At 40.7% G+C, this 16,216-nt stretch overlaps 1 protein-coding gene across 1 annotated transcript in view; it reads right to left on the reverse strand.

The window, feature by feature from the left end:
* The window catches only part of LOC129699152 (low-density lipoprotein receptor-related protein 1B-like), a 603,338-nt gene that overhangs the window by 509,706 nt on the left and 77,416 nt on the right, over positions 1-16,216 (reverse strand). The window lies entirely within an intron of this gene.

Here is a 16,216-nt window from a genome sequence, read left to right on the forward strand (position 1 = left end):
TGTGGTATTGAATTCCATAAATTCACCATCCTCTGGGTAAAGAATCTGTGTGGATCAGCAACAATCTTACCAAGGTTACAATTGTTGTTAAAAAAAAACTTGCAGTTAGAGAAAGATGAGGAAAGGGGAACAAAAATCTACAGACACATTTATGGAGTGAGATAAAAAAATGATTACCTGAAAATGTTTAATTCAATATTTATAGATATGGATATGCAAGAAATGGTGGGATATGGATCACGTGCAGGCAGATGATATTACTTTACCTTGGCATCACATATGGCACAGATAAACGGCAGCCAAAGGGCCTGTTCGTATACTGGCCTGTTCTATGTTCTACTATTAAGTCTTGAGGACTACTATTTACCCAGATGGAAGTTGGGGCGCTCTTTCCTAAACTTATCTTGGGCACGGGGGAGCAATGTTGGAAGTCAAATAGAGAGATTAAGGGTTGGATGAAGAAATATAGTAATACAGTATTGGAATCTCAGAATTGCCCTTAAGGGGCTGTCCCACTTGGACGACCTAATTATTGAGTTTAGAAGAGTTTGAAAAAAATGTGATGTTGAAGACCTCCTTCCACTATGTAGAAGACCTCCTACGACCTCCTTCGACTATGTTGAAGACCAGCTTCGACTAGCTACGACTAGCTACAACTAGCTTCGGGAAAATTGGACACCGAATAGTGGAGAGTGAAGACGACCTCCTTCGATCTCCTTCGACCTCCCTTCGACCTCCCTTCAACTATGATGAAGACTATCTACGATTATCTTCGACTACCCTTGATTACCTATGACTAACATGCCGACCTACTATGACCTACTACGGCTAAACCTCCGAGTAAAAAAGTATCGATTTTTTCCATGGCGACCTTTTTTCCTCGCAGGCATTTTTCAACATGTTGAAAAATACACCGCAACCCAGCTAAGGCCTCGTGTACACGGGGACTACTCTCGAGCATGAAGGAGAGTTACAAATCTATATTACTAAAAGTCTGTTCATGACAGGATTTGGCCATCTGTGCTGCAATTTCTGAGAGAACGCCGCCACCTACGGCCGTCATTTTTGGCCACCTTGCTCAGAGCCCCCCTCCGCCATGTGTGTGCTGAGGAATTTTCCCATTAATGAAAAATGACAGAAATATTAATGATTTTACAAAATTCCCCATTCTCTCTGCTGCCCCTGCTGGCGGCAAGGGGGAGGGGCCATAAAACCAGGAAGTGGTGTGCCTCAATCAGTATCTGCAAGTTGGAGGAAGGCAGAGGGTCACGTTTCTTTGAGCTGTGAATAACACTGAACACATGTCTACTCAGATGTAAGTGTCCCTAGTGGTTCTAAAACGCTTGCAGAATGTGTCTATTGGTTCTAAAATGTTTGCAAAAAGTGTTTATTGGTTCTAAAATATTTACAAAAAGTGTCTCTTTTGGTTCTACAATGCTTGCAGAATGTGTATTTTTTGGTTCTAAAATGTTATTTTAGGTTCTCCCTCCCCTCTCTCCTCTCCTCTCCTCCTCCCCCCCCAATCCATCTCCTCACCTCCCCCCCTCCCCCTCCTCTCCCCCCAGTCCCACCCCCCCACCCTCCTTCCCCAACTCCCCTCCCACCCCCCACCCCTCCTCCCTCTCCCTCTCTCCCCCCCCCCCCTCCCCCCCCCCTCCCCCCACCATCCCTCCCCCCACCATTCCCCCCCTAAACCCCCTCCCCTCCACACACCTCCTACCCCCCTCCCCCTCCTCCCCTCCCCCTCCCTCCCCCTCCCTGCGCCCCCCTCCCCTCTCAGCACACCCTCTCTCTACCCCTCTTTCCCCCTCTCTCCCCCCTCTCCCCCCTCTCCCTCCCCCCATCCCCTCTCTCCCCCCTCCCATCTCTCTCTTCCTCCCCCCCCCTCCCCCCCCCCTCTCTCTCTCCCCTCCCTCCCTCCCCTAACACACCCCTCCTCTCCACACCCCCTACCCTCCCCCTTACCTTCTCCTCCCATCTCTCTCCCCCCCCCCCTCCCGCTCATGCCCCCCCTCTCAGCCCCCCCCTCTCTCTCCCCCCCCCTCTCTCACCCTCTCTCTCCTCCCTCCCCTCCTCCCTCCCACCTTTCCCCCCTCACCCACCCTCACTCTTCCCTCCTCCTCTCCACCCCCCTCTCCTCTCTTGCCCCGCTCTCTGTGTCTCTGTCTCTGTCTCTGCCTCTGCCCCTTCTCTCTCTGCCCACACGCTCTACCCCCCTACCCCCCCCCCCCCCCCCCCTTCCCCCCCCCCCCCCCAGGTGTAACTGCAAGTTGGGGGCTATGCGTCAGTAGATAGGGTGTTTATGGGGTAAAAGGAGCAAATTATTAATATTAATATAATATCAAGGGGGGTGATAGTTAGTGTGAGTGCGGCGGGGGGGGGGGATAGTTAGTGTGTGTGACGCTGCATGCCGCCTCCCCCCCCACAACCGCACGTTGGGGGTAACAGACCCAACGGGTCTGCGCTTGGTCTAGTACCTCCTACAACCTCGTGTCGACCATGCTGCGAGTATGAGACGAGGGCAAACTCGCCAGAACTCGCGGATTAGGTCTCCCAAGTGGGATAGGCCCTTAAAGGGGCTGTCTCACTTGGGCGACCTAATTGATGAGTTTAGAAGAGATTAGGAGAGTTTGAAGACCTGTTGAATACCTTCTTCGACTATGTAGAAGACCTCCTTCGACCTCCTTCGACTATGTTGAAAATTAGCTTCGACTAGCTACGACTAGCAACGACTAACTTTGGGAAAATTGGACACCGAATAATGGAGAGTGAAGACGACCTCCTTCGATCTCCTTCGACCTCCCTTCGACTATGATGAAGACTATCTATAACTACCTTCGACTACCTTCGACTACCCTCGATTACCTATGACTAACATGCCGACCTACTATGACCTACTATGACCTACTACGACTAAACCTACGAGTAAAAAAGTATACATTTTTTCCATGGCAAACTTTTTTTACTCGTGGGCATTTTTCAACATGTTGAAAAATACGCCGCAACCTAGCTGAGGGCTCGAGTTTTTTATGTTTAAATTTCTTTATTATTGTTATGTTGTTTTCTTTTTTATATGCTGCAATGACAATCCGCATTTCACTACGCCAATTGGTGTATGTGACTAATAAAGACCTTTGAACCTTTGAACCTTTGAGTACACGGGGACTACTCTCGAGCATGAAGGAGAGTTACAAAGACCTCCTACGGCCTCCTGTCGACAATGCTGCGAGTATGAGTCGAGGGCAAACTCATCAGAACTCACGGATTATGTCGCCCAAGTGGGACAGCCCCTTAACAGACTAAATGAAGGTCACTGAATGTGCATTTGGTTTCTCCAATGTGGAGGAGACATCGGGATAATCAAATGCAATATGCTGGTTTGGAAGCATCTGAATAATTGAGGCATGTGAGACTAAATGACGGTAAATGGAATTATTATTGATGGATGTGTCAGAGAGAACTGCAGATGCTGGTTTAAATCAAAGATAGACACAAAATGTTGGAGCAACTCAGCGGGTCAGGCAGCATCCCTGGAGCCAGAGATGCTGCCTGACCCGCTGAGTTATTCCAGCAATTTGTGTCTAGTATAGATGGGTACTTGATGGTCAGCCAAAGGACCTGTTTTGCTGTTTCATTTAGTAGGGCTGTTTGGGTCCTTGGCTAAGGAAAGGAAAAGGTAAAAAAAGGCATAGTTTCCATCTCCTGAGTTGGCATCAGAATTTGAGGAGAACTGATTAATAGAGATGTAAGTATGGACCAGGTAGTTGCAGAGGGAACTGTTTCTGCAGAATGCTGAAAGAAGAGATGATTAAAAGATGTGCCTGGAGATGGAATCCTAATGTAGGAGATCCAAATTAGAGAGCATAATCTGTTGTGGAAGGTGAGGACAAGAAGAATCCAATCCTTGTTCAGGCTGGGAGGATCATACGACATATGGTCCATATCCCTCCATTCTCTGCATATCCGATACCCATAATTATTGAATTAAAAGTCAATTTTCTATTGAATAGAAATCAGAAAAATGTGGAAAAACAGTAGCAAGCCCTTTTTAAAACCTAGGTTGTTTTAAAAAAATGACATCTCAAATATACTAATATGGGGATTCACGTTGACAAAACAGATTTGATGGAGAATGAGGAACTCAGGAAGAGCAATTGAGTTATTTTAGGAAGCAGGATGAGACAAAGTAACTTTGAGATTGTGGCAGTAAATGGGTGTATTAAGAAATTTGGTAATAGCCTATTCTGAGATGGAGATAGAGATGTCAGGTTAAGGAAAGAGAAGAATTAGATTTGGATCATGTTATAGTGAGACGAGGGGAGAAAATTACAGCAATATTAATTCATTTTTGTGTTCTGTACAAGTAAATGCAGGAAACAAAGGCAATACATATATCTGTGTATTGGGACAAAGTTAAGGGAGGAGGCCTGAACAGAACAAAAACAACCAATCCAATGAGGGAGCAGATGTATCATGACCACGAGTACATATAGCTACAACTGTGGTTCAGAAAAAGTGAGTGGATTTGAAAGATACATTCAATGAAATAGCAAGATTAGCAAGGCAAATAAATGTGGTGATGAAGGAGGACTTGTTGGGCCACTGTTCAAAAAAGGTGTGGCAAGGAGGAGCAGAGGAATTGGACATCCATATTGAAGATGAGTCAGTTGGGACCAGAAAAGTGACAACTATCAAAGTGGTGAAGAGCACCAGAGATGTCATAGCTACTTGGCCTGCTGAGATCTTCCAGCATTTTAGTTTTTTGCTGTTTTTAACTTGCATTTCCTGTCTGAAAGCACTTCTAGATAATGGAAGTTATTACAAGTTGAAGACAGACTAATCTTCTTACCTGAACTGCAGAATGCCAGTATCCTTAGTGTAAACATTGTTGCTAAATTCCCCAAAAAGGTAACAGTGGGTAAAAAACCACTCACTTGTATGCATGCACAATTCAGCCAGGAACTTGTAATTAAAAGGGGATACCTTGTGATTTGAAAAATTAAGCAACGTTTGGAAAAATGTGTGCTATTTGTATGATACTGCATATCATCAATATACAATGACAATTCAACAAATATTACATTCACATTTTCATTGATTATCCCACGTCAAACATTGTTCCCTCCAGAGAGTATTCCCCTCCACCCTCTTAAGTATGTAGGTCCCTTCCTGATTCTAGATCAACACACCAGAGCCTCCATCACAGCAGTGGCAGATTGAGCACACAAATCTTGGAAAAAGTAATGAGAAAAGTATTTGTGACTGCCATTGTGATTCTTCTGCTGAAACTACAGCAAATGCACAGGAGAGTCATGTGTGTTGAATCCCGGGAGCATTTCCCGACCACTGCAACTTTATCATCAGCAGCAGGCAAAAATAAACAACGTTGCACTGAGTAATATTCTAATGCTGTGCTCGATACAGAAAGCATCATTTGCTGAGGATGCACAATACAAATTTAGATATTCACTGTTCACCAAATCCAATGAAGCTCCCTTGTGAGAAAATAACACTGCAAAACTAACATTGTACCTTAATATAAAATGAACTTACACTTTCATTACTTAGTTCATGAGAAGCCTTTGATGTTGCACCGTTCTCTACTTGTAACTTGAGGACACGATGACTTTAATTGGTTTCTTCCAAATTAATTTAACTTTTATAATTCCTTTGTACCTCTATATATTCCATTAAAATATGAGAACCAACAATTCCTACACAAAAAAAAACTAAGTCATGGATGGAAGAATTAATTTGGCCACAGGTTCTTGCAAGAATCATATTTGTTAGGAATGTATAATTGTATTCCCATAAGAAACTGCAATAGGATTTTCATCCTTAAATAATGTTAATAATCTAGGTATTTTCTCAGAGTGACGAGTGACTTAATGGACATATTTTCACCTACAATTTAAATAACAAAATGATTTGCTCCCAATCAGACAACTTCAGTAACTGCAGCCCAAGAGTATTGGCTCTAATTATTGGTTTGATGCCCAACTATGTTTGATGTGTTTGATGCATATGGATGCATCTACCTTGATTTCCAATGCAAGGACAGTTGCTTTATAATGACTTGAACTTTATACAGTCACTTTATACCTGGTTGTAGTCCAAAGAGGAGAAAGTACTCTAAATGTAATAACTGAGTAAACCACAATAAGAAATGAACTCACCCAGCCCTCCTCAGCAAGTGACTTAAGAATCTTCTACATGAGTCCCCAAATCTCTTCAAGTACAACCACAATAAACGGTTGGCGCAGGTACAATAACAACACTTAAAAAGACATTTGGACATAAATTTAAATGCAAAAGATTAAGAGGGATATGGGTCCAACGGGAATATCTTAGATGAGCACATGGCCAGCATGGACAAGTTTGCTAGAAGGGCCGGTTTCCATGCTGTATGACTATACCACTGAAAGGAATGTGTCTCGTGCTTTGAATTCAGATTCTCTAGTTTATTTTATATTAAATGTGACAATAGAAACCTTTCTCAGCTAATTCATATTCAATATTTCACCAACTGTAATATATTTTTGTTTTACTAGATTTAACATTGTATCTTACATTATGATGCTTTCTTGTTGTCTTTTTTTAACCATACATTGCTTTATGGTAATTACTGTTGGTGATTTAGTCAACAAATCACCTATGGCATTTTTAATTTTATTCTTGGACATTTCACATTAACTTATAATTTGCATCACCTGCAAATTTAGATATTTTACTCTGCTGTCAAGATGATTCATAAACATTGTTAAACACAAAGGTTACATTTGTGATCCCACAAGCAGTCCATTTTTATAGCTGTCCAATTAGATCTGCTTCAATTGATCTATATCATTTGTTTCTTGAATTTATTCCATTTATAATCCAATTATCCTTGCAGATTTTATTTCAGCTACAAGTTTCTTCTGGGTTGCCATATCAAATGTCTTGTCAAGACATAAAGCAGCTATCGTGTTAGTCTTGTAGGCAAGTTCTGTAAAATTATGTAAGAAATCAATTTGGCATGTATGACCTTCCTTCTGTAACCTCAGATTGATTTGAAAGTATTAGTCTTATTTTTATTCACTGTACTTCTTTGTTGTAAAATCGTATTGGTATAGGCATCACTTCAATGTACATGATGTTCCAGACCACAGTTCCCTGATGTCCCAATTGAAAGATCAGAGATTTTCCAAGTATTTGATAGTGTATTTCCAAGTCTGTTATAAGTTCTTTGAAGACTTGCATTTTAGCAAGATTTTTGACAGTCCCACATGGTCAAAACGGTTTACAACTGTATCTGAGTGTATGTTGGAAAGTAAACTTCAAATTAGCCCAGTAGCAACAAGCAAGGGGTAACAGTTGGAGATGTTTGTTTTTTTTACTGGAAATCTATTATCAGTAATGTTCCAAAGCTCTTAGTGATGGGAAATTTAAGTTATGGGGAAACATTGCTAGGTTTCTTTCCTTTTAAGCAGAGGCAGCCAAGGAGAGATTGAATAGAGATGAACACAATTATGAGCGCCCCGCTCAGTAATTAAGAAAGACATTTCCCCATTACCGCAGGGGTCAAAAAATGGGAGGAATGGATGAAAAGTAATTGGTAGAAGGCTCAGAAGAAGTCGACAAAATATTTATTCTTAACCAGAGAGAGATAGAGGACTGGAGCTTGTCTCCTGAAATCAGAACCATTCATACATGTTGAATACACTTGGACATGCATTTGAAGATTACAATTACAATTACAACAATTACAATACCGTTTATTGTAATTTTAACCTCAAATGAAGTTCAAACGAAATTTGATTTCTGCAGTCATACAAGAAAATAACCAAGTCACACACCAACACAATTTACACAAATATCCCTCACAGTGAATCTCCTCCTCACTGTGAAGGAAGGCTTGTCTCTCCCCTGCTCTCTATTCTTCTCCCAATGTCAAAGCTCCCGGCGGGCGATGGTAAGTCCCACGGCCATTAAGGCCGCGCCGGGTGATGTAAGGCCCTGCTCTGGGTCTTGATGTCGGAGCTCCCAGCTGGCAGTCTGAAGCCGGCCAGCTCCACGATGGTAAGTCCGCAGGCTCCGCGACTGGAGCCCCCAGGTCGTTCCGGTTGGAGGCCGCTCCACGGTGCTAGGCACAAACGACAACGGAGACCCGACAGAGAAAAGGTTGGGTCTTCCGCACAGGGAAGAGATCTAAAAGTCCCCCTCCCCCACCACCCCCCACATATACACAGTTAAAAATAATATATAAACCACTACAAACTATATATTCAATGGGACAAACATTTAAAAAAAGACAGAAGGACGGCAGAGGCCGCTGTAAACATTGGTCGCACCGCATATATTAATTATATTAATCCATGTCTGATGGAATTAGGAACCTAATACAGGATGGTGGGATTAGGATGGTAGCCCGTTTTCACACAGGACAGATGTGATGGGCCAAATTACCTCGTGTGTTTCAGCTTTCTATATTTCAATGGTAAAAGCTTGCATATTTCGTTACGAGTTATAAACCTCCTGAAAATAATTGGAAAACCGTTGTTGTTTCATTAATGTTCCCCAACACTTTCAATAGATAAAGCACTACCTCAACAGAATTGAATATATTAACTTCCACTTTGTTCTGGTAAGGATTTGATAATTGTGATTAGCATTAAAATCACATCTTCAAAATAAGATTTTAACATTTATGTTATTCTTATTCCTCTCATTGCATTCAATTTGGTGTTACTCTAAACATAATGAAGCATATTTTTATTCATCTTGTTAATCCTTGCAATCTTTAAAAATATTTCTACTTTGTGAAATTAAATTTCAGTGTCCAATTAAAATTAATGTTTACCAAATAGTACCCCCAAAGCATTTTTCAAATTGGTAATTTAATTTGCGATATCCGTAAATACATGTTACAAACATTATTATTATCAATAAAACAAACATAAACTGCTGTACGTTAAATATGTAAAATAAAAATAGAAAATGCTGGGTGTACTCATCAAATCAGGCTTTGTCTGTGAAAAGAAAACAGAAATAATGTTTTATGCATTTTCAAAGCTATCTTCATCTTTTCCAGGTGGCACAGTGGTACAGTGTTAGAGTTGCTGCCTTAAGGGCCTGTCCCACTTGGGCGACCAAATCCGCGAGTCCAGAAGAGTGCCTTCGACCTTCAAGCTCGAGGGCACTCGCTGTAAAGCCTCGAGCTGGATCGACCAGTCGTGTTGAAAGTGCGAGCTGCATCTACCGACCGCACACACACACACACACACAAACACAGGGCCAAGGACAGCGGAGTAGCGCTGGCTGCGCGATGAAGATGAAGGTAAAGGGCTGCCACAGATTAAGGTGTCCTTTAGGGAGTGCAGCTGGGGAGGGGGGTGAGAGAGAAGGGAGACAGAAGGGGAGTGAACAGGGGGAAAAGGGGAGCTAAGGGGAGGAGAAGGGGAGAGAGGGGCGTGTGAATGAGTGGAGACACTTTTAAGAAGTTCAATAAAAGGTTTTCCTAGGTCATGAAACACCAATGAGCCAATTAAAATGGCCAGTCAGCGAAGGAGATGGCCTACGGCTGCCTTTGAGTGCCTGTAAGTAAATAGCGACCCACTCCACTGCACTACGAGTGAAAAAGACCCATGCCAACCAAATGTTACTCACGGAATTTTTTTCAACATGCTGAAAATGTTTCCGCAACCTAGCTGAGGCCGCAAGTAGGCGGGAACCTCCCTTGAGTATGAAGGAGACATCCAGCCACCTCATACAACCTCCTAGGATCTCGTGTCGACTATGCTGCGAGTTTGAGTCCAGGGCAAACTCTTCTAAACTCGCAGCTTAGGTCGCCCAAATGAGACAGGCCCTTTACAGCGCTTGCAGTGCCAGAGACCCATGTTCGCTTCTGACTATGGGTGTTGTCTGTACGGAGTTTGTACATTCTTCCCACGACCGCATGAGTTTTCGCCGAGATCTTCGGTTTCCTCCCACTCTCTGAAGACGTACAAATTTATAGGTTTATTGGCTTGGTGTAAGTGTAAATTGTCCCTAGTGTGTGTAGGACAGTGTTAATGTGTGGGGGTTGCCGGTTGGTGTGGACTCGGTGGGCCGAAGGGCCTGTTTCTGCACTGTATTTCTAAATTAAACTAAACTACTGCTTTGTCAGACTTAACTTATTGTCTTTTTGCAATGTTTTTTTTTTACATCCCACTTTAAAATGTTTGAATTAGGGTGAATACCTCCAAAGTAGAATAAGGTTGCTTACATATAAGGATAAAAAATCACCATTATTAAATCTGCCTATTTCCACTCTGACACCATTCATCCGTCAACTTGAACTGCTAAATTCCTTGTCCATATCCTTTTAGATACCGACCTGATATATTCAATCCTGGCTTGCCTTTCATGTTCTCTCTGTAAATGTGAGATTATCCAAACTCTGCTGCACAAGCGCTAAGTCAATACAGTAAGTCCCATGAACCCATCATTAGTATGTGTTTTGATGAATTGGTTAATCATTGCTAAACTTCAAAACTCCCACATTATCTTTCATTACCTCATCCTTCCTTGTCCCTGTAATCTTCAACAGCCCTGCATCCCACTCTAACATGTGCACTACTTTTCTGGACCTTTGAGAAATCCCAATCTTAGACACCTTTGCTGACACTTTACAGCAAGCCTTTGGATAGATAAATGGGGTGTTGAACCTTATTACACTTGGAATATTCATATAGGTCTGATCTTCGGGCATGAGGAAAAATATAGTGCCATTTGAGGAAGCTAAAAAGAAAAGGTTCACCAGATTGATTCCTTGGTTGTGGGGTGTAAGGTTGTTGTTGGAGATAAGACGGTGCAATTTGTTTTCTAAGGAGCGAAGGAGGGGTTATGCAAATCTGTGTTTATAGTTTAGTTCAGTTTAGTTTTGATATATAGCGCGGAAACAGGCCCTTCAGCCCACCGAGTCCATGCCGAACAATGATCCTGCACTATCCTACATGCTAGGGACAATTTACAATTTTTACTAAAGCCAATTAACCTACAGACCTGTACATCTTTGGAGTGTGGGTGGAAACTGGAGCACCCAAAGAAAACCCATGTGGCCACAGGAAGAGCGTACAAACTCCATAAAACATCACCCATAGTCAGGATTGAACCCGGGTCTATGGCGCTGTAAGACAGCAACTCTGCCACTGTGCCACCATGCCAACCATATGGTCTCTGGAGTATAGATTAATGATAGATGGTTACATTAAAATATACAACACTATTCTTGGGTTTAAAATAGTAGATGCAAACCTGATGTTTGCAGGAACTGATGTGAAAAATAATCTGAATAAAGAAAAAATAATTTGAAGGTACGACCAAGCAACTCTCAGAACAAGAAGCTGACACTCATGGGAGGTTGACCAAACTGGCATCGCACAAGTGGAAGATCTAATCCACAACAAAACTAGTTGGGCCGGATGTTCAGTTGAGCCCACCAGTTAGTGAGACTATGGAAGAATAGGTGCTTCTGACTACATGCAAACTCGTTGATGAGTGTTCAAATTTTCAAAATGATCCAGTTGAGGAAAAGAGAAATAATGGAATAAACACCTAGCCTGCTCAACTTCTCGCTATAGTTGTGCAAGCGATGGGCCATGATGTTCAGATGCCAAGGTTGGGTTAGAGTTGTGCGGATGATTCAGGAACATGATAGTTGTAGGAAACTAACTGTTCCTGAACCTGGGGGTGTGGGACTTCATGCCTCTGTACCTCCGGCCTTAAGGTAACAGTAAGAAGAGAACATGGCCCATATGATGAGATCCTTGATGATAGATGCTGTTTTCTTTAGGCAACTTCTCATGTGGATGCTTGTGATAGAGGGGAGGGCTGAGCCCATAAGGGACCAAGCTAAGTCCACCACTCTCAGTAGCCTCCTACACTTCTGTGCATTTGAACTGCTGTACACGGCCAATGATGTAACCAGTCAGGCTATGATCTCCATTACTTCTGTAAACATTTGTTAGAGTGTTTGGAGACATAACAAATGTGTTTTTTTTAAATTTTGCACTGACTTCACAATTTAATATAATGAAGATCCCATTTCTTAACGTTTCCATTAACTCAAATAAATTTACACACATTAGTGTCCCAGATATTCAAATTATTTAACATAAAGTATACTGCTTCTGGCATAACATTTCTCATTTTTCCAACATTAACATATATATGCACCCAACCTCGAGTACAAAATCCTCAAGATGTTTATAGTCATAGACACACAGTGCAGAAACAAGCCTTCGACTCCTATCAGCCATGCCGACCAAGATGCCCCACCTAAACTGGTCCCATTTGCCCACGTTTGTTCCATATCCCTCTATACCTTTCCTATTCATGTAACTGTCCAAGTGTCTTTTAAATACTGTTATAGTACCTGCCTCAATGCCGGCTTCAGTGGAATTAACTGGCATACCTCTGATACTGGTGGGTACTTTATTACATTGGATTATTTTTAGTGGGTATAAATATTTCATCTTATATCATTAGTAACCTCCAGGTGAATAAGGTAATGCAAAAATAATGAATTAGTATACTGTTGGTATGTCCAAGTGTCTTAATGGTGGTGTCTACAAGATCTCACTGCATTTTTAATAACTCTCTTAAAGATATAGTACAGGCAAAATTGGGTGTAAGATTCTTTAAATTACCATCGCTGCTGAAAACTATTCTCCAGATTTTATTCTTGTTAAACCCAAGTTTTTTTTTTTTACAGAGGACCTATGGTGCCAAGTGCAATAGTTGTAGAGGACAGGAAAGTTTGGATAATAATTAGGATGAAAGAGTGAATAACTAACCTCTTTAAGAAAAGAACACAGCTTTTATGTGTTTCTTTCTGAATAGACTTTAGAAATGGTCTTATTATACATTTGTATGTACTTGGAGGCGTACTGTTGTCAAGTTTGTCAAATGTATGGATAAGGTAAGGGATACCGTGCATTTTTTTCTCCCCATTTCATTTTCTTGACAACATGTCATGCAATTAGCTGCAACAGCTGAGTCAATTGAACTAGGATCCTCTGTTATACTGTAGGTTGTATCGTTGCTATCAGTAAGTCTCAACTACGGTCTTCTGTTTGGTCGTTGTCTCAATAAATCTTAGTCTGCCATTGTCAATGTTGTAAACCTCAAACCCTTTTACAAACTGTAAAAGCCAATGCCAATTCACCAAGCCATTTGTTTTACTTTGTCATTTGCGGCATGTTATTACAGGGCTCAGTAATCAATCTAGAAAGCCACTAATAGACCACGAAACTCTTTCAAAGCAATTCTTGCAGTGCTGATTTATTTACTTCAATTATTAAGGCCACACTCAGAGAAATGTTGGTAGACAATAAGACTTCCAATTATTCTACATCTGATTCTTGCTAGCCACACCTCCTAAATCAGTTGTGCCTGTTTATGGTTGACAAAAAATAGGCCTGCATGACATCCTGCGCCTGCAAAACTGCCCCTCATTTCTGCAGCTCAAAGGAGACATACTTGTCTGTCTTTCCAAGTTAAAATGGAAGCTTTTCTTGCACAATGCATTTATGTATTGAGATCCAAAACATATGGTAATATCTGCATTCTCAGTAAAAAAAAATAGATGTTTTTTGTCTGGGGAAAGGGAATACCCAGAAGAACCATACATCAACTTCATTGCAATAATCCTTGCAAGTAGCAATATGATCCATTTCAATGCAACCTGTATCATTGTATTTCATGTATTGTACAATTGCTAACACTATTTATTGATTAATTTCTGATTCACAGATAATCTTAAAATGAATAGATACTTCCAGCATATGAAAGAATAATATTGTATGTGGTTTCTATTTGCTTTATACTGATGAAAAGCTTAGTTTATGGGACTGTGGGGGTTTAAAATAGCACATTAAATCAACATTTTTACATGTTAATGGCAATTAACAACTGATGAGTGATGCAGAAAATTATGGTGCAGCCCCGTATGCACATAATTTACTTATGCATGGAGCAAGTTGGATGTGCATATTTAAAAAAATCACCTGATATGCAATGCCCATTTACTTCACTATTGCCATTGTCTTCCACAAACACACATGTCTGAATAGCTTGAGCATTAAACCGGCTTCCCACCCATTGACTCCATCTACATTCCATCTGACCGAGTAAAGCAACAAACATAATCAATGAGCACTTACACCTCTCATCTCCCCTGTCTTGTCAGGCAGAAGATACAGAGGGTTGAAAGCATGCACCACCAAATTTAGGGACAGCTTCTTCTTTGCTGTTATCGCTATTGAATGGATCTCTCATAAGCCGAGATTGAAGACCCGATCTCCCGATCCACCTCATTGAGTGCGTAGCACTTTTTGTATCTGGATTTTCCCTGTAGTTGTAACACTCTATTCTGCCTTCTATTTTTCTCTTTGCACTACCTGTAGTACTTGTATATTTTTTATTGCATTTGTGTGTGGTATGATTTACCTGAATAGCGAGCAAAACAAGGTTTTTCACTTTATCTTAATACATATGACAATAATAAACCTGTACTGATTTCAATGATTTCTTATTATACTGACAGGAAACAGAATTGCTTCTTGTCACTATCAGTCACAAGGAAAAATCTTATCCAAATTGACTGACAAGTTATTTTTTAAGAATCTCTGTTTTGAGAACTCCTCACCTTTAGAGCTTATGAACCAGAGTTAAGGTTTCCTGTGCATTAATGTGTTTATAGTTTTTTTGCATGCATATGGGATTTATGGTGTTAATGTGCTTGAGGCTTTGATCCTCATAGTCATTAAAACATGCTTGGTAACTGCCCCATTCCATATTCTTTACATGTTAAAAAAATATGTTGTTCAGTGTGTCTTAAAAATGAACATGCAGGATAATCTGTTTACTGTATCAAAAGCTTGCTTTTATTAAACATTGTAAACCATTGCAAGGTAGATCATAAGAATACTATGGTTAATTTTGAAACAAACCCCAAAGTGATGTTTGGATAATTGACTTAAACCTTGGTAATTTTAAAGATCATGGTAAATAAAGAGAGAGAGGGATGAAGTAATGCAGTGAATAACAAATAAAAATGAGAAATAAAACCACCAGCGTTTTAACTATTAGTTTTAATTCTTATGACATGCAGGAGAATGAGAAAGTTCCTATTTTAAAATGTTGAGAAACATCCTGTCTAATTAGTTAAGAGGGTAGCTGAGTGGGCTAAACAAACACATTGAATTGTTAATGCTTCTTTTCATGGGATGAAAAAGATCTGAATGAAGGTGAAAGTCAGCCATTCTTGATTAAATTATAACTTGTCTTAAGACTGATGAAATCGTGATTAGTGGGGAAGAATATAATTACTTATTGGCGATGGCTCTTGCGGTTGATAAATTTAAAGTACATTAATTACACTGTAGGAAAAGATTCACTGAGAGAAGAGAAAGGAATAGATTATCATAATTAGTTTTATAAGAATTTGAAAGAAACAGATGCTATGAGGGCTATCAGGGAGACAAAGGGTGGAACGGTAATGCTGTGATTTTGAACACAACACTTATGCTTGGCAAAGAATCTCCAATTAAAGATGAAATGTAGACTATACGTAAAGCTGGATTCGTGCTTAACTTGGCATTTTCCACCACATAAGTTTAGAGTCAATCCAAATGGGAAATGTTTTCTTGCTGATGTCAAACTCACAGTGTAAATGCACTCTCAGTAAATTAGTCAAACGCCTATTTAATTATAGTGAATGCATTGGGTAAGCCAAAGGGCATTATACAGAAATTCTGATGGAAATGTGAAGATGATGTAAATTTAATGTTACAGTTCAGAAAGGTTTGCAGAATTGTGATGAATTGTAATGACCTATATTTATACTTTTAGTGGTTACAACGGAAGATGATAATGGAAGATTCATGTAATTTTTTGCATTCTTTTAAAATCTAATAAAGCACTAATGTTTTGAAAAAGTTGAGCTGAGATAGAGAGCAAATCATTGAACAACATGAAGAGACGCCATTCGGCCCATTAAACCTATGCTGGCTGTCTGCAACACCAATCTATTCCCTATAACTCCCAGTCTGAAGAAAGGACCAACCTGCCTGACTCACTGAGTTACTCCAGCACTCTGCGTAACCTATTTATTTAATTGTTTGAACTAAAATTCCCCAGCTGCAGTGCTGGGATGGGAATTCAAGTGCTGCCTGAGCTGCTGAGCTACTCCAGG

This window comes from Leucoraja erinacea, chromosome 7 (assembly GCF_028641065.1).
Source record: "Leucoraja erinacea ecotype New England chromosome 7, Leri_hhj_1, whole genome shotgun sequence".
NCBI lineage: Eukaryota > Metazoa > Chordata > Chondrichthyes > Rajiformes > Rajidae > Leucoraja > Leucoraja erinaceus.